Raw genomic sequence first — 21,684 nt, 5'->3', positions numbered from 1 at the left:
GGAGACTCCTCCCGGTGCCCATGTCGACCAAGCACGCCAGGAAAAATAGGGAATGATCATCCTGCCCTAAGTAGGTCAAGACAACCTTTACTTGCACCTGGCGGCCCTTTAGTGGAAACGTCGCCAGATCAGAGGTTTAAACATGTCATTTCGCCAATCTCAAAATCTCAAGTTTGACAGGGGAAGAGGAGCGCTGTAAATTGCATGTCCTTCTGCTCTGCCAAACTCTAAATCAGGCCCTGGGAGCTTACTGAGCATAAATACATTTGGATTAGGACTTCTGTAGCACAAACCAATCTGGGGAGCACGGAGCAGTGAAGAAAGGCGTAAGCCCCCTAATAAGATGGAAGATCATTTGAAAGGGGCAGTCCTTTTATGTGGGCAGGCATTGCTCTTTGAAATGACGGGTTTTCAATTCTTGTGCACATGTCGAATTTATTGTTCAGTATCAAAAAGTCACTTAGGGCCATAAGTATCAAGTAAATTAGCAGTTGCAAAGGCCGAAATGTCGGCCTTTGCGAATGCTAATTTGCTAAATGGAATGTATGAAACATTTTCGCAGCAAAATAAGGAATCGCAAAATTTGCCATTCCTTATTTTGCGATTGCATTTAAGGAATCGCAAATTTAGCGATTCCTTAAATGCAATGTATCAAATAAAAAATAATGCAAAAATGCCCATAAGGAATCGCAAATTACCACCAACTTCTAGTTGGTGGTAAGTTGCGAATTCTTTTGAATAAGCAATTTATTTAAAATCCAAAGGTGGCATATGACGTTCATACATGCCCTTAGGGCATGTATGTGCGCCATATGCCCACACATGTCATTTTCAGGGGTGCAGCAGGGTGTTCTTGTGACACCCCTGCACCCTTGAAAATATTCCTAAATTGCGATTATCAAATTGCTAATCGCAATTTTCCCCTTCATTCCTATGGGCCTCCTGGCCCATAGGAATGAAGGGGAAAATTGCGATTAGCAATTTGCTAATCGCAATTTAGGAATGTTAAGGAATCGCTAAAAAGAAGCGATTTCCTACATACATACCATTTTGCGATTTCTAAATAGCGATTCCTTAAAAATCGCTATTTAGAAATCGCAAATTGGCATGATGATACATATGGCCCTTAGTTAAGTAAACATGATGCAAATTCGGATAGCATAAACCTGTAGACAACCACTGGAATAAGCTATGGAATAATATTATCATACCAGGGAATTACTAAACGGAGTGGTATTTGAGAGAAACAGCCATTACAACGCAGCTGTTTCCATGCAAGACATTACAAAGCATGCATTGTTACAATGCGTAGACCTTACTACGCATTATTTTTACTACGCATATGCTTTTACCATGCATGCTTTTACCATGCATGTAGTGTGGCTCACTGGTTAGAGGCGGCAGACCCGAGAGCAGAGGACGGCCCGGGACCAGGGTTCGATTCCCGGCGCGGCAGGTTTCTAGACCAGGGTCAGCGGACTCGATAATTCTCTCGCCTTGGTGCCCACTCTGATCAGCGATCACACTCGGCAACTCTGGGCATTAGCTTGCCTCATCTTCACTAACGGCCCCACCCGACCACCGGGGATGCCTGGTCTCACCCCGGAGATACCCATTAAGGGACCATCTCTCAGGGAAGCCAGGAAGGGTTTCGCAGCGGTCGAAGCGCCTTGGGACCCTCCGGGTAAGTAGTGCGCTATATAAATGCCTATACATTTACATTTACATACAACTAATTTTGTATGGTAACAGCCGCTTTGGTAGGCAATCCACATTGTTAGAGGAAATGGGGAGACTCTTCTGCTTCCTCACAACAATGTACTGAACGCTTGGCGTATCGAGAGGGGTATCGGATGTGAGAAGCATTCCGTTATACCATTACATTCAGCAGGGGACATGTGACTGAGAGTGGTTACTCGCTATACGCAATACACTGTGTGCAGTATTATATCTGTGACAGTAAGGAACATGTTCTTGAATAGATACATCAGGGCTCATACATGCTGCAGCCGCTACCATAGTGTGATTGTGTGAGATGTTTATTAGTACCCGGCGGTGACGTGAATGACTGACTGATTACTGTTGCTTCTGGGAAACGAAATCCCATAGTTCAAATGGCACTTTTTCTATTTTCCTTCCGCCAGAGCGGTGCTCCATGTACCTGAGCTGAAGCCAGGTGAGGTGGGGCTGTTCCCTCCTGCCACAAAGGTGAGTGAGTATGGAATTAATGAATACATGGGGCAGACATGGTTGCCCATTGGTGGCTGGCTTGTACTAGCTGGCTTAAGAATCAAATTAATTGATCCAGAGATTCCAGCATATGATCGCTGATACTGAATGTGCTTTGTTTGTTTGTCTTTCTTTTTTAAGTATCTGGATTTTTCCGATGGACTACTTCATCATGAAGTGAGGAGGATGAAAATATATCACACTCTCAGGTGATATTATTCTGTTTTCTTCTTATTTTTACAGCAGTAGCATTAATGGTCCTGAAGAAGCAGCAGGAGACCATTTGGCTCCGTCTGTCTGCAGAAACATGTCGACCTAAGATACTCATTAGTAGTTATTTGTTACACTACTATTTGCACTGTTTTTATTGATTTGGGATTGAAGGGGTGCAGAATAAAACTTTTTCCCCCCTGTCACTACCCAATTTTAATGTATTCCACTTGTCACTGATTCACGTTCACTTTAGTTTGCACTGCTATTCAGTTGTCCACAGACACACTCCCATACTCAACCATTTATCACTGGTATACTCGCTTCAGATTAGGTTCATAGCATCTGCCAATCTGTTGTGGGTATTTTACCTTCAGAACTTGAAGGTTCCCAGGGGATGAAGGGCGGTCTCGATCGATGACTGATGGGAATTCTTTCACACTGAGGGAGTACCCTATGCAAGATTCCACTTTGCTTTTGAACAATTCAAGCTTTCCCTCTTTTTCCACTCAGACACATAATTTAGTTAGTTCCCTGACCTACTGCTATTTTTGTGTGGTGCAGTTGTGTAGACAGGAGTAATAGCAGGTTTGGTCGTTAAACTTCCCCTAGGACCCTCCACCCTCAGTGCTTTATACTTTTAGAAAGTTGGCATTTTCCTGCTCTTAGCCTTTTTGGCCTTAGCCTGTCTTGGGTCACATAACTGGGTGTAGCTAACAGTTAGAATTTGTGAATTCTTCCCAGACAGTCACACAATCGTCAGAATAGGTGTGCATAAATGGGCCATCTGCTGGCAGCATGGGGGACAGAGCTTAGCACAGCCCCACTTGCCACTGAATAGCCTGTGCTCTGGCCTCACACAAAGGGCCTTACAACCCCTCATTGTTACGGCAGATAGTTTGGAACCAGGGCAGGGGAGTCAGTAAATTCCATGCACTTCAAAGAACCTTTCCAGAAATTTGTCCCACCATGGTATAAATATAGGGTCCTTCGCCCTAACTCTTCAGTACACTTCCAGACCTGTGGATACTCTGCCAGGAAGAAGGACGGCTGTGCTGCTATATCAACTGCCACTTAGTGTGGTGTTTTCACTATTTTACTGTTTGACGGTTTGCACAAATACTTTAAACATTGCCTCTAAGTTAAGGCTGACTGCTCTGCACCAAGCTACCGGGGAGTTCCGCCCAGGTTAATTTGGGGTTTGCTTGTGCCTTACCCTGAATAGGATTGTGGTTGCTACTTGACCAGTGCTCAAACTCCAGTCAACCAGTAAACCAATTTCTAACAAAAACCCTAGGTGTCTGACATCTTACATTGCCTATTAACTTCAGTGCATTTGAGTACCCAATTGAGGGTGTCTAGTATTCTATGGGAACAATATATATTTTTGAAATGTTTTCTATATTTCTTGGTTGTCTATGCCTTTACAGTGCTGGCAAAAGAACAAACACGTCTTTAGTACGAGTTCGTTCAGCATACAAGTCGTTATAACGACTTGCTTTAACCCCTCCCCTGCTGGTGACGGAACCACTCCGTCATCAGCCGCGGTCACGCTCTGCTGATGACGGAGCGGTTCTGTCACGGCCCGCTCAGCATGCCTGCGCTGCGCGGATTCCGCACCTGCGCTGAGCGTTCCATTGAGCGGACGGGGCCGTGACGGAACCGCTCCGTCATGAGAACAGCGTAACCGCGGCTGGTGATGGAGCAATTCCGTCACCAGCATGTGCCCGCCGCGCGGCCGCCCCGCCCCCTTAGCACTGTGGCGGAATAGCCGCCGCAGTGAAGGGGTTAAGGGGCGCATTGGTGGAATGGTGCTGGATTTAAAGTCCAGCACCTTCCCTACTGTTGCGCATACTGAAGTTGGAATAGTAAATTAACCTATTCCAAAATCCAGGGGTAAAACGACTTGCGTGCTGAACGAATGCATACTAAAGACGCATTCCTTCTAATGGCGGCACTGTGAAGTTACAGCGTGAATCCGGCTTGCGGAATTTCGTCACAGATTCATCCCAATTCTATATCTGCATGATATCTCAGAGAACGGGTGTTGGGTCTTCTGTACATTCGCTAGGAATCTGGAGGTTCCACACACCAAGAGAATCCATAGAAGGTTGTGCATAGCGGGATTCGAGATCAGGGAAATTGACGGTGGGAGGGTGTTTGTGAAGAGTTGTGTCGGTGTTGGTGTCATTCTGCTGACTACTAATAAAGGGGCTTAAACTCACCTGGAATCTGTGCTTCCGTACACTGGCGAAGAGTTGCCAGTCAGCAGGACTTCCACTTGTGTATGTAGCAAGGGATTAGGCATTCCATTCTCATCGCCAGTATAAGGAAGTACGGATACCTGGTGAGTTTAAGTCTTCTTTAGGTTTCCTGTTACTAACAAGAGACTCTTGCTGTCGGTCCCACCCTCTGGTCCTGAAACATAAACATGATAGTTTACTTATCAGGTGGTCTTACTTTGGCCCAAGCAACAAACTGTTCCATCATAAGTGAGCAGTCTGCTCTTACCAGCAACTTCATTACTGACAAGCTCCTATATATCTTTTCAGGAATATAAGATGCTTCCAACTCTTGTATGGTGCCTTCTAAGCGTCGGAAGTATAGGATCCTGGGTGTGAACCCCTTTCCTTGGTTTCTCCACCAGTCGACAAGGTCCGATTTCAGAGCCTCAGTCTCTCACACCAGCGGCCAGATTACACCCTGCCAACTCTCAACTGCCGTTCCTTCCTGAATAACTTTAGCTACCATCATCATTCACCCTCAACTGTCATTTTCCAAGCCACCTTGCACACTACATTTAACCAAAGCTCTGCTATTCTCACACAATTAATAAATCAACACAAAATAGCCTCATGCTTTATTTCCAAATTGCTTAAACTTCATTTTTTATGTGTAAGTCAAAATGACAAAGAATCACCTTAGCCCTTTCCTCCAATCATCTCAAACTTCATTGTGGAAAAATACTCTTTTATCAGTTGTCATCTCATGACTCAGGAAGCTTGCTGTATACAGACCTTTGGACCCGTATGCAGAGGTGAAGAAACCCTATTGATATCATTCCCCAACTTAATCAAACTTTTTAGGTGGATAATGGTAAACTTGCCATACTAACATACAACTTGTTCGAGTGATTCTGATGTATTCGTAAGTAAAATAAGAACCCTCATAAGAACACAAACTTAGAGGATTATATAAATGAATGTAAACATTTATCTGTGAAAAGTCTCATGTTCAAGGGATGTTAGTATAAAATTCAGGTTAAACAAACTGAAGTTATAAAAAAAAAGGTTATTCAGGACTACAGGGGGCTTACTCTTGACCCCCGATTGACATTGATGATGTACTGCCTCCTGATGTGGACCCTGTACCTTAGGTTGTTGGCCGACACCTACATTGCTTTCCATCTAATGTTGCTACTCTGTGAACACGTGCACTGGGCTAGGGTGGGATAAGGGGTGGGTAGTTGGGGAAGGGTGTTGGGGGGTATTTTTGGGGATGGGTGGGGCAGGGGTGGGATGGGGTTTGTCTCCTAAAATCTGGGTTCATTGTCATGCCATTACCTGCATACTGTTGACAGTATCCTCCTGATTGTGGAGAGCTGTATTGATACTTGCTTGAACTCTCAATAAATACGGTTTTCAAAAAAAAAATAGGTTATTCAATAGATAGTACCATGGGTGGCACGGTTAACCAGACACCATTCCACACCATCAACGACATGCAGAAAAAGTCTGATGATTACTAGGTAGTTTGTCATAGGAATTATCTTTCCAGGCTAATAGAAAAACAAAATTCTAGGTCTGCAGCTCAAACTGGTGATTTCATTGAGGATATGTTTCTCTTAAAGGGACATGCACCTGTAAATCCAAAAATAATAAAAGATGTCTTTTCGGCTGTGTTTAAGATCAAAAAACTTCTTTGGAATGCTTCTCAAAATCTCATGGCAAAGTAAATACTACATGTATCAACACGAATTGCTGCTTCTAATAAAAAAATGACAAAAGACATAAGCTCTCCAGACGTTCAGTTAACTACTACTCCCTAAATCCTGTGTCAAAAAGTGAAGCCATTCACCTCTGCACTGTGGTAAAAATAATACTTCTTTCAACACTCATTTAGTAGTTTAAGATCGCACACTGATAGATGCAGATGCAAGTACAGATATTTATCTAGTTCAGCAGTGACAGGTGCTTGACACTTTGCCACTTTTTTTTAAAGATGACAAACCTCTTATTGAAGATTTCCGAAGAACATGACATGACACTTTTAGACTAGCAGGTGTGGGCAGGGGTTAAAGAATCGAGGTGAAGCCAAAACCTCGATCACCAGAAGGAAAGGAAATGGTGCGATAAAATCAGCAGAAAAACATTGGAAACCAAAGCCTGCCAATAAAGGGGATGCCACAACAAGTGTGGAACTTCGAGTTGTTCACTTCCCACTTGTGAGTTCACGGTGAGGGCTGCAGAGCCACGGTGACTATGGAATTACACCTACGAAAAGATAGGCAAAACGAAAAATAGGTGAACAGTTAAGGCCAAGTGTCGTGTTTCTGTTTCTAGTCTGGTAAGTAAATACTTTTATATTATGTTTGAGAGAAAATGCCCCTTTATGCAAGGTCACCCCCATTTATTGTGGACTGCTGTTGGTAGTTTTATTTAACTGCAGAAGTAGTGCTCCAGTCCCCAGTGTATGTGTTCTGACCCCTAAAATGTGTTAAGATTGGCTAAGCCCCAATTGGAATGTTTAACTTTTCAGATAGACTATTGTATATTGTGTAGGAAAATTCTACAATGGACTAAAGTTAAATGTCACCTGTGGACTACAGTACCTACTGTGCCTGATTACGACTAGGGCAGTCGACTGGGCCTCTGTTGTCGTGGTGGAGGTGCAGTGGCGCTCGGGGACTGTAGCACCAGGGGTACGACCACCGTATTACGAGTACAGCAGTAGGACCTCGAAGGGACCGCCGCAGAATCCAGAAAGCTGCGATTCCTGGTGTGGCAGTCTTGAGGCCACAATTTTCTTGGCGGTGCCATTGCAGCACCGCCAAGCATATTACGAGTGTTGTCACCGCCAGCAGTCTCATGGCGGTACTCACGCCGTGGTAATGCTGGCAGTGAGATAACTTAGGAAGCCCCACAGGACCCCCTGTTCCTTCAGGGCTTAGGGATGCATGCAGGGGGGCACACTATGTGCCCCCCCTGTCTGCATGCACCCACAGTTCAGCATGGCATGGATGTTACAATCCATGATGTGCTGGAACGCGCTATGGCTGGCCCACAGCACTGCCTTTCTAAGGCTCTCAGATGAGCCTTTGAAAGGCAGCACCGTGTGCCTGCCGCCACAGGACTGCCCGCCCGGATTACAACTTGTAATACAGCGAGCAATGTGGGAGCAGGGCGGAAGCATGGTGCCCCTCTCTCACACCGCCAAAGTTGTAATCAGCCCCTAAGTCAGAAGGTAAGCACTTTGACCAGAACAACCTGCTTGATATATGCAACCTGCGCTTCATTGCGGCTGGCCTGAAATTGTGCCCAAGTCCTGGTCAACCATGAAGAGGTATTTTGTTTGGGGCTTAAAATTTTAAACATTCAAGTACCCGGTTCTTGTTATTTGATGTAAGTCATAAAATATTTCTTTTTTTTCTAGAAATTGTTTGTGCGATTTTTATTATGTTGTGATTTGATTTTTTGACTATTTCAGTGTTGTTAAATACTTGATACATTTTCCTAAATGTGGCCTGTCTGCTCTGTGTAAGGTTGAACCCAGGTTTACATTAATAAGCTGTGTGTTAGACCTTAAATAATCGTGGTTCTTATTACTTGGGTAGAACTCAAAACCTCGCTAATAATCCATGTTCTTACCATTTGTAATCAGGTCTGCTGAAATTAAATGGCAGGGCTCTGTGAATTTGGGGCCAGAAAATGCAAATAATGAATCATGGAATAACAAAATATGTGATTAAAGGCAAAATATGCAACACAATCTGTTGCATTATTTAGATATTTTACACCCTTATATATAACGGGGTACAGTGCAACATTATATTATATGTGTCTCAAAATACAGTACCTACGTAATGGTTATATTTGTGTCTCTCTAGGACTTTGGAATACAAGATACTGGACCTTGAAAAGAGATGCAACACGTTTGCCTTCATGATTAACTGCCACTTTGAGAAAACATTTCAGAAGTAAATAAATATCTGTGAGAACAGAGAAACAAAATATGTTTCTGACACCGTAACACTGATTCTATTTTTCATGTTTGAATACATTTACGCATTTTAAGGTTTATGATTCCTGCTGCAGAGCAGAGCCCTCACTCTGTATATCAATTGAGAAGGTTGACATGGTTTAGTCACACATGCAACACACTTAAATGACTAATTACAGCAATCAGCAGCTCAAAGCTCATCACTCTCCCATCTGAAAGTATAAGGGCTAGAGTCACGTTTGTGTGCAACAATTTAAATACATATTGCACCTTGTGAGTTAGAAACATTTTTTGTTACAATTTGCAAATTATGTAGCAGATTGTTGATTGCAGAACAAGTGCATACTTTCATTGAGAACTCATCGAAATGTTACATTTTCAAAGGCAGTGACTATAACATAACCTTGGGGGCTGCATCTGTGCACATGAGAAAAGTTTAAAGCTTTGTTAACAGAAAGAAAGAAGAGTTAAAAAAAAAAATATTCCCTGGGGAGGGATTCAAGCAGGACCACAAATCCCAGCACTAGTTGTGAAGGTGAAGACGTGTCCACTTTAGCTTAGGAATGCATTGGTGCGCAAGTTGTAGATCTTTTCATAACTGTTAGGAAAAGGGTACGGAAGACAAAGGCAGGGGCTTTATTAGTTCGCACCAGTGGTTGCAGGTACTCATGTTTGGGGACCCCAACTTTGTTTTTGCCATTAGGCTTTGACCTTAGCAATAGAGAGAAAGGCAGACACATGAGAAAGAAGAAAGAAAAGCCAGATAGGAAAAGAGTAAAAAAAGGAGAGAGCCAGGATGAAAAAGAACATACAAGAGAGATTATATGTGTTCCTATTCCGATGTTTTTTTGTGAAAAGCATGTCTACTCAACTGGGCGTTCCAGCCCTGAACAACAAACACCAGCCGAAGTACAAAAGTGAATTTTAGATCAGTGCGGCATTAAAAAAGTTGGATTTTTAAGAGGTTCCCTGAACCTGGCTTACAACAGTTGAAATCTTAGATTCGTAGGGAGCTTGTTCCCCAATTTCAGAACTAGGTACGCAAACGATCGGCCACCATATCTCGCTCTGTTGATTTTAGGTACCATAAGCAGTCCTTGTATCCATGACCACAAAGGCCTCCTGGGACGAAAAGTGAGATAAGTTTCTGGATGATTGGCGGGCCTCTTCTCTGTATGATGCGCTGGGCAATATAGAGGGCCTTAAATTAATCCCTTTCTGAATGGACAGCCAGGGCAAGGATGGTGAGGCTGGGCAAGCCAATTGATGTTTAGGAATTTTGTGTAGAATCCTGGCTTCAGCATTCTAGACAACTTAAAGTCTTCTGATGACATACTTTGGACTCCTTATAAAGAGGGAGTTACCATAGTCTAGCCTAGAGCAGATCAAGCTCTGCACAACTACAGTTTTAGCAGAAGTAGGGGTAACCAGTGCAGTACCTTCATAAGAGTTCTAAGAATAAAGAATCAGGACCCTGCCAATACCCAGACTTGCGTTTCCATGGTAAGTTTGTTGCCCACCCAGAAGCCAAGACTTTTCACTGCTTATATTGGCTTCAGAGAATCTCCTAGATACTCGGGCCAGGAGAGATCAGTCCAACTTGCAGGGTTATTTCCAACCACCAGAACATCTGTCTTATCCCCATTCAGTTTCAGACGGCTAGCAGACATCCACTAAGTGACTTCTTTTAAACGCTGATTAAGTTGGGCAGATGTGTGAACCGCATCAAGGGTTAAGGGCTATGATGATTTGCATGCCAACATATGACACAATATATAGGCCGTGAGTGTGAACAATCTCAGTTAAGGGGACACATAAAAATCAAAAAGTGTGGGGTTCAAAAAGGACCCCTGATAAACCCCACACGTCAGAGAATGAATAGAAGAAGAAAAAACTTCCTTGCAGATCTGGAAGCTTCTATTACACAGGAGAGCTTCCAGCCATTTTATTGAACGCCCACAAATTCCAACTTCCTTTATTCTCTGGATGAGGGTGGAATGAGAAACAGTATCAAATGATGCGCTCAGATCTAACATAATCAAAGCAGCTGAGCCACCTTGATTCAGGATGGAATGCTAACAAATCGGTCTCTGTGCTGCTGCCCTGCCTGAAGCCTGTTTGCGTAGGGTGGACAAAATCATGAGCTTCCAGAAAGTCGGATAGATGTTTCTTAAATGTGTTTTTTCGCTATTTTACTCGTTATCGGAAGAAATGAAATGGGTCTGTAATTTTCCACGAATAGTGGGTTGGCTGTCGGACTTTTTAATAGTGGTTTTACTATTGCCTGTTTCCAGGCTACGGGGATAGTACCACTTGCCAGGGAGTGATTAAGGACCTCTATTAGTAAAGGCAGAAGGATGCTGTGCCTTTTAGTAGCATGTCGGGGGGACCTGGATCGAGAGGGGAGCCAGACTTAATCGATTTTAAAACTGACGCCATGGTTTCTACACAGTCAGCTGGCCTTATCTGGGGAGGTATGTTTGAAGTAACAGTTTTAGGAAGTAGGTTAAGGATTTTGTTGCCTTTGTTCTAAAAATAATTTAGCAAACATATTAAAACTGTCTTTTGATGACGGAGGGATAGTAGATCAAAAATGGCACTTTCGTAAGGGAATTAACAATCTTAAACAGTCCTTTTGGGGGGTTTGGTGCAGGGCATTCTATATCTTATCCAAATAGTATGTCATTCTAGATTGTCTTATAGCACGTTTATAATTGTACTAACTTCGATAAAGGGGCAAAGATTGTAGACTGCTGGAAGAAAGAATTATGCGGGGGGATGACATGGGACCTTTGTATTCAGCAACTCAAGCCTTTGACTATGCTAGCATTGGGCTCCTAACAAATACTTTGGGAACCTGCGTTTTTTTAAAACACAAATTAAGCAGTCATGGAGGAAGGCTCCTACGAAGGCAAGTTGTACGTTTTGTAACCTCGAGCTGTCTTCCAAGCAGGCTCAAGAACCCCCTAGAATTGTGAAAGAGGTTAACCTAGTGCAATTTTCATAGATTGCATACGCATTTGTTTAACACGTTCTCCCAGAAGGATGCTGCAACCCAGATCCAAAAATTCCCTTAAACGCCTACTGTACAAAGTTTCTCTAACTCCCATACATGTACTGCTATTTCTCGACAACAGGTACCGCCATGAAACAGTGAATTAAGTGACCGACCAGCTAATTTAATCTGAGTCCCTCACAGGAGATACCCGCATGCATGTAAAAAGCATTAATTTGCCCTTTTACAGTTATATGTTAGCGACAAATGGAAGGAACTGGAAAGAGACCACCACAGTGGACAACGCAAACAAACGACCCAGTCTTGTTCACAGGCTAAAAATACACAGCCGCCATGTTACGCTGTGAAAGGAAGGAATTATTTTAAAACAAAGAAGCAAAACGAGGCTCGTTACATGCACAAACTTTGACTTTAAAAATAGATCATCTCTTTATACGGTGCTAGAGTAAAAGGGCTTATCACTGCGACCAGGCCAAGGGAGACAATGGCAAAGCGCAGGTTGCTTCCTTCTAAACAGCTTTATAGCTCGGCGACAGTGGGAAACTTGCGCCCCCTTCCTCAAAGTACATGGAAGGGGGCCCCTCACACACTGGACACAGTCAGGAGCACTCAGGCCAGGGGCCTGCCGTCCGTGCACAGTGCTTGAAGGGGCCCTTGCACCTGCACTGCAGGGGCAGCGTGGGCTTGCTACACCACTGCTCGTCCACAACTGTACTAACCTGGGTCACGGTTGCCATTTTTATGAGAGAACAATACCGGATGTTTGATGTTATAAGAGTTTGCAAAGCATCCGACTTTCTACTAATAAAAAGGACTTTAAACAAAATCGTATGTATTCCTGTGTAACATAACTTTTCTGCCTTTGTTTACTTTAACTATTAGCCATGGTTCATTAACGCAGCTCTAGAACACAATTAAAATTGCTTTCTGTTTAGATTTGCTGTTTGAAGTATATACAGATAAGGGCTAAAAACAAATACTGGCGTTAGAAGATTTTTTTTATTTTTGTACTGGCAGGATCATCTAAATACTGGTGGTAGTGTGGAAAAACGTCCAGGCAGCAGTCCTAACCTGTAGTAAGACAGAGTCGTCCAAAATAACAACAGATACACCCTGGACTGTGCTCCTTCTATGTACACAGACTTCCATCACACTGAAGCCCCCATTCTCCTGCGGTGGGAAATATACGTCTGCGACAAGTGCATGTGGTGCAACTTGTGTGGAAAGTTGTGCTTACCTCTTCACCCTCCCTACACCCCACTAAAATTTGGAGAAATGTTCGCGAAGAAAATATACTACAATCTATGTTTTGCAGCTCAGAACAGGGAACATATGTGGTAATTCCCATAAATCTGCAAACTTTAAGAGCAGAATTCAGAACAGGGAGTTAACCCATTCGCCGCAGCGGACATTCCGCCGCGGTGCGGAAAAAAATGACGCGTGCACAGTTCGGACGGCCCCTGGCCTTCCAACGCAAACGCCCACCGTGATGTCGGACGGCCGGAGACCGTCCGACGCATCGAAAAGGTTAATATCACAACAGTGAAAAATTGGTATCTCCCTAGGAGGGCTAACCATGCCCAGATTAAACATACTACAAAATGTAAGCCTTAGATTTTCATGGTACTGTTACCACTCACACTCATTTTAAAAACCTAGGCTTGCCACTAGATGTATTCAACACTGCGACCAACAGTGTCTGCAGCCCTATCCCTCAAAACCTACAACTCTGGCTTTGTGCAAAATTTTCTGTTGGTTTTGGTGAAAATGGCTTCACCTGCCTGCTGGATTCAGGCCCATTCTTCCGACTATCAATTATAATTTCACCCCCATCATGTCTCTATTGCTACTTCTACACAATTTTAGGATTTCTTTTAAGTCCGCTCTTTAATGTAGTTTGGTGAAAAACTCACATACCCAGTATTATGGTCTAATAAATATTTACAGATACAAGTATTTAGCAGTCTATGAAATACATTTTCATAGATGAAGTGTTTACTGTCCAACTTAATGTTACTCATTTTATCAGACTCAGAAAGATGAGAGGGCAGGAAGAACTGCAGAGACACAATGATGTAACTATCAGGTTGTACACATTTCTCTAGAGTGGATGTATATGCCAACATCTCCTCTAAATAGTGTGTCTATAGGTGTACAGCTACTTAATTGAGACAGGAATTCAACTTTGTAAGTTTATGGACACTGATTCTACACATGTCAGCCATACACCACAAAGAGAGCACTGAAAGCAGGGCTTTAAGTGGGAGGAAAAAATTGGGGGTCTCTGAAAGGGTCGTGGCCCTTGTAACAGTGTCTTAAACATGTAAAGTCCATTTTTGTGATTCAATAGTCTGCCACCCTGCCAGTATATTTTGGTTCCTCTCTGTGCTTTTTGTTATTGCTTACTGATATATAACTTAACAATTGACATGCACTTAAAATCAGCCAGGACCATTGGCTATATCAGTTGTTAAGTGTTTAGAATAAACGAGTAACAACAATTATGATTCTGTTGTAAATAATACTGAAAACATTTCAAATCTGAAATTGTGAGACTGCGAATTAAACATTAATGAGGGCTGTGGTAGAAGTAGCAGTCTTCAGAGTATGTCAATCACTCCTGTTACGTTCACTTTATTGTAGACACGTACACCACACCCTTTTTCACTCTGCATCTCCCCTTCTGAATTGTCTTACACCCTCATCTCTTGCCTCTCACTTTCTCCTGAATGCAATTCCGTGCACCTCCTTCACTTCACTATTCCCAACACATACAATGTACCCACTCACCTGTAAAGTCTGAATTTTCTTTTACTGTCACCTTGTCAGCTTTTTGACAACTGTGTACCTCCTTCACATACATTTACACAGAATCACAATTGTAATTGGCACACATGACCATTGGTCTGTGGGCTCTGCAGAGAGGTCAAGGATTGGAGGATGGTGTATTCTGAATAGCTTTTAGACCCACTGACAGACAGTGTGTGAAATTCGCACTGGCTTCAACTCCAGACCTCTCAATCGTGGCCCCTCATGAATATCGACTCAGTTCAAAATACGAACTATACAAGAGTAATATGCTTCGTAAACAAAATACAAAAAGACAACATCCTGGAAATAGCTACCAGTCAAAGGGAATAGAAGGTTAAATAAAACAGGAAATATAAACAGGAACTAAATCGCTGACATCTACTACCTTATCTTTTTTTAATTCATTGTTCTGAAATCGACCCGTGTTTTACCAGTAAAGTTAAGGACATGAATATAGGACCCCTATAGGGATCCGTCAGTGGGTCTGAGAGATTGCTTGCCACTGGAACCTTCAAGGTATGTTCTGCATTTGGCTGGGAATGTAGCACGGTTTGTTTACATGTCTTAAGTAAACAACATAACATAACACAAAAACATACACAAAGAAACATAACGACACAATTCAAACAGGACAAAGCACAACAAAACACGATTGCAACACAACAACCACAGTACAACAAATCTGTAAGAAAACAGGGCTTTTTGCAGACCCCCCCCCCCCCCCCCCCCCCCCCCAGCACTTTATTACCCCATTGGGACTACAAGATGCCGGTTTTCGATTCTGACAGTGCACTGAAGCCTGCGAACCAGGTCAAGTGCCAGTGCTCTCTCCTTAAAAGTGACATGCGTAATCAGCATTCCCAATTGACCGAGGCAATACCTTTCTTGTGAGTCCCTGGTAAGTGGTACTGTGATACCCAGGACATGGGTGGTAAAGGGGTACTCAGGGCCTGCAGCACTGGTTGTGCAACCCTGAGTGACCCTGGTAAACAGAAGACAGCAGGCCTGCCATTGCAGACTGCAGGAACAGTGTACACTGCTCCATTTCAACTTTGTCTTCACCATTTCTGTCAGGGTCACAGCACTGCTTCTAAGTGTATGTCAGTCACCCTAGAGAAGATCTCTTGTGCCCAGGAAGCAGAGTGTAGTATATTAAGAGTGTAGACATCTACGTGTGAGCGTTTATGTCTCTATAGTGGCTTTACCATTAAAGTACACTATAAGTGCTAGGCGGTCCATAGGACAACATGGGACCTGCACCCGGGCACACCTGGTTGCTAGCTCCATTATGGTACCACCTAAATATGTTGACATTGGTGTCAAACAACCTGTTTTCTCTCCCCTGCCATGAATCTGGTATCAAGGGAAGGCTGGAATCAACCAAGGTGGCTACCTAGCGTTTGCCCACCTGGCTACCCTAGCTGACGTGCTTTGGCTTTTCAGGCTTGGGTGTTCCAGGTCCAGCTGCAGCCAAAATGCCTCTGACCACCTGCCAGGCAGTGTGAACATTCCCAGGACTCAGAGCGAAGGATTAGGCAGGAAGGAGGTCACACCTCCCTCCTCCCAAATGGGCTCGTGAAGTGACACAGCACAGTGAGCTTTAAAGGCTGCACTGACTCTGATATGCATCTAGGCTGTTCCCCTGAGGAAGACATAGCCCTCTCCTTGCCCCAGGCTTGCTTGAACCCAGGCATGATAGGAAGTTAGGTATGAAGGAGGTGTACACCTCCAAGAAGGTTGGCCACACCTCCAGGATGAGCAGCCTGCTTTGTACACCTAAAGTTGATTTTGTCATCTTTAGGAGGGCAGAAATAGTGGGCTCTGGGTAAAAAAGGTGACTTATTCCACCGGATGTGGTTACCTCAGGGGCGCATTAGCTGTAAGGACTAGTGGTCCATTGGCTGCTAGCTCCTACACTCACAACAAAATTTCACACAGAGGGTCCAAGGGAAAGTTTACAGACCTTCACGGATTCAATCCCCGAACACACTATAGAAAAAGAACTAATAGGAATCCGTCGGTCTAATGAAGCTTAAGCAAGATAGGGAGTGCAAATAGTTTCAGTTTTCAAATCTGTCCTAAAACTCAGAGGAGTCCTTTATAGAGGACGGAATCCCATCACCCACCGAGGTGGCATGATTCATCATCTGGGATCTCCTCTTGGTTGCAAAAACCTAGTGCAACCAAGGGCTACAACCCCCTCCCTAGGAGGGGGAGCTTAGGGATGTTTTAAAGTAGTCGATTCTAGGATTTACTAAGTCCACTAGAAGAGGAGCAATATAGATGGTTTGTAGGGTGATGGTTGCAGTGAGTGCAGTGATAAAGTGAAAGGCGATTTAAAATTGGCTACCAGGAAGAAAAATACCTTTAAAAAGATATACCCTGGTGTCAAACCTAAAAACAGTGCATGTGCAGCTCAAACAAATAACTGCATTAGTCCGAAATAAGGTCTACATGTTTCAGCCATGTCGATCAGAATATGATCTCGGCCTTCCTTAGGACCTAGATGATCAATCGCTACTGCAAAAATGAATGTGAGAATTAAATAAATGCTATGGATTCAAAGAGAGGAGAAGAGGGCTATTACTACTTAAAGGTAAGTAGAAGGTCCAGCTACAGCGTGCCCTAAAGTTAAAATGAATACAAAATGTGCTGCACTGCACCTGGAAAGGCACTCCTGGTCCCTTTCCAGGAACAGTGCAGCACATTCTGTATTAATTAAATAAATGTAACATACCATTCTTCAATTAATGTGGTTGGATTTGATACTACCTACATTATCCTGTGTCTTCGTGCTTATATGAAAGGTCTTAGGAATTTGGGCTAAACCCGTAATTTGATGGGTGCACTCCTCACCTCACCTCGACACAGCTCAGGACATGAGGCACCGCTCTGTCCTTCGGTACCTCCAGTTCCCGCTCTTGTCCAGCCCGGGGTACCGACTACATTATCCAACTACATTAATTGGTGAATGATATGTTGCATTTATTTAATTCGAAAATAGGTGAGAGCAGAGATTCTACTCTCTGTTGGAGGTGTGCACATTTACACTTGGACCTAAATAGGTCCTATTCACTGGTTCATTAAAGTTCAATAAAGTATTCAACGAAAATTTTTTTTTTCTAAATCTTCCAATGAAATATTTATTCCATATTTCTCTTCATTCAATATATACTTCAAATAGTTGCGAGATTCATTGCTTAAAGCATTTCGACAAAACCCAATGCATTTCGGGTCCCACCTGACCCTTCCTCAGGGGTCTCTAGGGAAAGAACAAACAAACATTTTTGAGCCCAAAGCTATGTTCGAGAATAGTCATAATGATTATTTCATGATTGACAACTACAGCGAAAAACATTGACACTTATATGACATTAGCATTTTTTAAAAAAGACGTAATTGCCAGTCACTTTCTAATTTGACCACACAGTAATCTCACCCCTGTTGGATTATGCTGGATCCGACTTACATAAAACAGTTCTGAAATGTTTGTTCTTTCCCTAGAGACCCAGTGAACAGGACCTATTTAGGTCCAAGTGTAAATGTGCACACCTCCAACAGAGAGTAGAACCTCTGCTCGCACCTATTTTCGAATATATGCTGGCAGTGGTTCCAGACAAAACACTTCAGGAGGGAGTCGCACAGCTTTAAAAAAAAGTTTCAAAACAGTGATATAAATCAAGATAATAAGAGTGCAACTGATGGACTTGTAAAAGCATTTATTTAATTCTCACATTCATTTTTGAAGTAGCGATTGATCATCTTGGTTCTGAGAAAGGCCGAGATCATATTCTGGTCGACACAGCTGAAACATGTAGACCTTATTTCGGACTAATGCAGTCTTCTGTTTGTAAATTGATACTTGTATAGCACACTACTCACCCGCAAGGGTCTCAAGGCGCTTGTACGAATACCGCTGTGGAACCCATCCTGGCTTTCCCTGTGAGGCGTCCACTCCTGGGCACCCCCAAGGTGGAGGCCAGGCATCCTTAGCGTTGTGGGGGCCGTTGTGGAGATTAAGCAAGCTATTGCCCAGAGTTGCAGAGTGGGACTCCATGATTGGAATAGGGACGAGGCAAGAATTATCAGGTCCGTGGAATTTTGAGCCCAAGACCCGCCGAGGCAGGGAATTGAACCCTGGTCCCGGGCTAGACCTCTGCATCAGGGTCTGCCGCTCTAACCATTGAGCCACACTTCTCCACCGTTTAAGATGCACACGCACTGTTTTTAGGTTTGACACCCGGGTAGAACTTAATAAAAGTGTTTTTCTTCCTGGTAGACAATTTTAAATCCCCTTTCACTTTATAACTGCACACACTGCAACCATCACCCAACAAACCATCTATATTGCTTCGCTTCTAGTAGATCCTAGAATCAAAGACTTTAAAACATCCCTGAGCTCCCCCCTCCTAGGTAGGGGGTTGTAGCCCTTGGTTGCACTAGGTTTTGCAACCAAGAGGAGATCCCAGATGATGAAGCATGCCACCTCGGTGGGTGATGGGATTCCGTCCTCTATAAAGGACTCCTCCGTGTTTTAGGAGAGATTTGAAAACTTAAACTATTGGCGCTCCCTAGCTTGCAGAAGCTTGATTAGACCCACGGATTCCTTTTGGTTCTTTTACTAGCTCCTACACCCCGGTCTCCAAATAATCGAGGATTTAAGGGACCCCCTCCTCCGACACCAGAACCTAAGTTCTGATGGACTTGCTTTAAAGAAGGACCATGAGGAGAACCATGTCACCGACAACAGGACTTTGCCCACCAGCACAAAGCAAGAGGGATATTGTGTCCCTGGGGCAACACATTTGGAACTGAGTGAACGGCCCTCATCCTTGGCTAAAACTCGACATTCCTGAAGAGTGGGACCCTTGTGGAAGCCAGAAGCACCCTCAGAATCTCCTGGATTGGTGGGACCAGTCCCCAGCACTTTCAGGTAACACGACGCTCATGAACCAAAGAATCGCTGGCCATCTGGCCCTCTGAGGGATCATCCCAAAGTAAATGTTGTAGTGCATTCTGGGAGTTGTAGCCTGGCTTTTACCAAAGTTTCAAGCCGCTACCGCACTTCCCTGGACCTCCTGACTTCGAAGTTCCTTTAAGTTACTTTTGCTACTACCAAGGCTTGTTGGTCACCAGTCTGATAACCGACCCCTTAACTCGAAGCTCCATTAGGAGGGCATTCCACAACACCTGCAACAGACATCAGCAATGACCCAGCTTTTGTGAATTTGCATCCCCTTTCTGGCAGAACCGTCTATGGGAAAAGTAGCTCTACCGTAGGTTCCGTTTAGGACCACTGACAGCCAGGACAACCACTGCACCCAGGATCCACTGGCCAAGTAAAATTAAACTGATGGTTGTGGCCTGCTCCTGGAAGCCACACCACCTCTAACCTGAGAGGGTGGAATGCAAATCGACCGCTAAGTGACCGATTGTCACTAGTAGTTTTTGCCTTTGACAGCAATGTTAAATGACAGCTGTATTTATTACACTTATTTTCCATTGGTTTGAAAATCCATAACTCTGGTTATATGTATGTTAAAAAAGTTCATTTTGCTGTCTAACATTACATAGAACTAAGCACTATTTTTATAAATTAGTGTTGGATTTCTATATAGTCTTCTCAATTACTTGTGAACCATAATGGTACTGTAAAATGCTTAACACATGTTCCTCCAGTAAAGTTTGACTACTCTTTGCCGCACTTCCAGGACAGAGTTAAGGATTTATGGTTGTGAATCCAAGGATCACTTTTGAGGCATTGTGATACTATTGCATGGTAAGGTTACCTAACCATACTACATACTATTCCACTTTCCTACAACATCACATTGCAATAATACAGCACAAAAGTGCACCCGCACAAAAAGCACCACATGACAACCACAACAAAATGGCACACAAAAAATATGCACAAATATTCTTGCCACCACCAGTAACCTGCCTACATAAAATGATGTAAAAGGTCTTTGCATCAAGCAGTGATTTAACTTACCAACAAGGATTTGAAATAACACCTGTCAAAAATGTTTGTGATTCAGTGCAGTGTATGCCAACTCTGACCAGAAACTATGCTCAAGAATCCAAGTACATGGCTGATCATCCTATACATTCATGTAATTTATTTGTCTTAGTAAAAAAAACATTACACAAAATAATATGTAAAAGAAACTATCTTATAATAGCCAAAGTGACATCAACCCATCCGCTTATAACAGTGAACCTTAATTTAATGAATTATTAAAAAGTAAAACACCCACAGGCATAATCCCCGCTAAAATATTATCGAACATTTAAATTAATTGGTTTGACACAGGACAGGCCAAGTTGCTACTTACTAGAGGATGCATTATTTTCTTACAAAAGGTATCAAGCCCTGCATACTACATCAAAGGTGAGCGAGCCCTCCAAACATTTCCATATGGATTCAACCAAAGTTCTTATAGCCAGTTCTCCAAACAAAGGGCGCAGTAGTTTAATGTACTCTGTTTTTTAGCCCCCAGCAAGTGTGCAATATGTTACAATTTGAAACATCAGAATCTACAGCACTTACATGAGAATCATAAGTGAGTGAAAATGCAAGAAACCATAAAATACGCTTTTTGATATCAGACAAGTCGGGAAAGGTTGTGGCACAATCTATGAGAAGATGGAGAGATATCTTGCACCTTTTGTATCTTCATCGGGGTAAAATAATCTTGAGAAGACACAGAGACTAAATTTCTCTTAAAAGCAGACTTACATTTAGCATAAGCTATATTGGTGTGTCCTGCTTCATATATGCCAAGATCATTTATGTATTTCTTTAAATGATTCCAACTAGGGTTATGGGAAAGAGAAGAGCTCCTTTCAATGTCAAGCGAAGTTTTAATGATCCCTTCACAGTCTCAAGCAGACTCAAAACAGGTACTTTAAATATTCAGTCTCTGGATTGCAAAGAGGCTCTTAAGCCCAAGCCAATCCAGCAGTCCTAGATAGACCCAGTTGGCTTCTAGACTTGTTTAACTAGAAGGCTACAGATAAGTGATGCTCTGCTGGCTGTACATTGCCTCTTAACACTGACCCTCACCCAAAGGCTCTGATAACTACTGCAAGTCCCTTCCTTGCAGAGGTCAAAGATATTAAGGCTTTATTTAGAGTTTGGTGGATGGGATACTCTGTCAAAACTTGACAGATATACCATCTAACACATTTTTCAA

The 21,684-nt window shown here is 43.1% G+C and overlaps 1 protein-coding gene across 3 annotated transcripts in view; it reads right to left on the bottom strand.

Moving 5' to 3' along the window:
- DENND2B (DENN domain containing 2B) overlaps positions 1-21,684 on the bottom strand; it is a 1,017,138-nt gene that overhangs the window by 269,073 nt on the left and 726,381 nt on the right. The window lies entirely within an intron of this gene.

The sequence above is a fragment of the Lissotriton vulgaris genome, chromosome 2_1 (genome assembly GCF_964263255.1).
Source record: "Lissotriton vulgaris chromosome 2_1, aLisVul1.2, whole genome shotgun sequence".
In the NCBI taxonomy this organism is placed as follows: Eukaryota; Metazoa; Chordata; class Amphibia; order Caudata; family Salamandridae; genus Lissotriton; species Lissotriton vulgaris.
Note: the sequence above shows the minus strand (reverse complement) of the source record. Positions and strands in the feature narration are given on the sequence as shown.